This window comes from Hippocampus comes, unplaced genomic scaffold (genome assembly GCF_001891065.2).
Source record: "Hippocampus comes isolate QL1 unplaced genomic scaffold, H_comes_QL1_v1.1 scaffold119, whole genome shotgun sequence".
Taxonomy (NCBI): domain Eukaryota; kingdom Metazoa; phylum Chordata; class Actinopteri; order Syngnathiformes; family Syngnathidae; genus Hippocampus; species Hippocampus comes.
Genome location: NW_017805494.1, coordinates 771613 through 773320, shown reverse-complemented (window position 1 = coordinate 773320; position 1708 = coordinate 771613). Strand labels below are relative to the sequence as shown.

General features: G+C 39.0%; 1 protein-coding gene and 1 long non-coding RNA gene across 2 annotated transcripts in view; both read left to right on the top strand.

Annotated features, from left to right (window-relative positions):
• LOC109519602 (uncharacterized) overlaps positions 1–1708 on the top strand; it is an 11783-nt gene that overhangs the window by 4597 nt on the left and 5478 nt on the right. The window lies entirely within an intron of this gene.
• The window catches only part of LOC109519601 (putative transcription factor Ovo-like 1), a 7361-nt gene that overhangs the window by 980 nt on the left and 4673 nt on the right, over positions 1–1708 (top strand). The gene's annotated exons all lie outside the window — the stretch shown is intronic.

Genomic DNA, 1708 nt, shown 5'->3' with positions numbered 1-1708 from the left:
TGCAGCAACGGCGACGAAAACAAAATTACGAAGTAGACTGGACATAAACCACACACTTGAGGTGTCATTGTCTCCTATTACCCCGAAATGGGACCGTCTGGTTGCAGAAAATCAAGCTCGGTGCCGTGGTGAGTCGTCATTTTCATGCACTTCGAATTTGCGTTGTATCGTATTTTGAAGGCATTAAACATTGCCATAGCGATCGGAGTGTTGCGGCCAGATTAGACGCTCCTTGTGTTTATTATTATATTTCAAAAACGCCACAGTTTTCATGCAGCTCATACCATATTATTTTGTTGTATTATTTCCGCCACACCTTAAATGCCAGTCCCTGAAAATATTGTCTGACATAAACCGGTCCGTGGGGCAAAAAAGGTTGGGGGCCCCTGGTCTAAATAGCACAGGTGATGAAGCCTGCTCAGATGAATGATGACATATCTTCGAAAACCTGCCACACACTGTACAGCGCGGCTAAACCCAACTTAAGAGTGGACCATCGCAGAAATCGTCTTATCTAGGTTTTTGAGGCTCTGCATACAGTATAGTCTACTCAGTTGACTATACTGAGAAAGTGATACAGTAGAGTCTACTGTATCACTTTCTCAACTCGACCACAAAACCATAGTTTGGCAGTCAAGGAAGAAGTGATTTGCTACAAGGAGAATAAGTGGGTGGAAATAGAATAGAAAATAATTTATTGTCAATGTTACAGGAACAATGAAAATCAGTTTATCCATCTCACATTTTATAGAGTAAGGGTAAATACAAATTTAAGCCCGCAACACATGCACACACGCACACATGCACGCACACCTATTTACAAAATATAAAGTTATTCACATTTGGGAGAATGTCCATATTGTGGTATGGTGCACAGATTTATTTATTTTTTAATCCGAAAATATTGCACAGATCTTGTTCATTATCATGATATGACACCTGTAAAGGAGGGTGTTCTAGTTCTTACTGTGGGAGATGCATTTCCCTCAATGGCTGCAATCCTGATAATTTTAGATGTCTCCCACCTCCAACACACCTAATTCAAATGATCATCGCATAATCTCACCGCTGATCATTTGAATCAGGTGTGTTGGAGGAGGGAGACTTCTAAACCAAGCAGGGTAGGGGCCCTCGAGGACTGGAGTTTGAGGCCCCTGGTCTAGACTTTAATGTTCTGTGGTGTTTTCATGGGGAAAGGATGAGAACAGTGAATATTCGCAATGGGTTGGGTCCTTAATGAGCCCACTGGCTTTTTGTAGAAGTCTGCCAGTGTAATGTGGGTGTCTTTGAAAGTGGGTAGTGTACATCCAATTACCCACGCTACAGGTTTTTCCTGTCCTTCACAGTAAACTGTAAACCCAGTCCAAAAACAATCCAGTTTGTTTGTTTATTATTTATTGAACACATAGAACATACAATACAATAACAGATTGACAAAAGTGAAGGCAAGTAAAAATTATAAAAAGAAAAAAAGAAAAACAGAAATCATCACAATTTTATGTTCAAAGGAGTAGGAAGAAGTAAATAACTTATCTAGTCCGACCCCTTGTTATGTAGCAGTATATGAATTGATCTTTTCTCAATACAAAGAAGAAAAGAAAAAAATCTACATATCATCAAATACTTTTACCCTTTTGTGTACTCCACTTATCTATTTATACACCTTTCGGTTTGTATATATATACTCATTCTTTCTCCTTTATATATA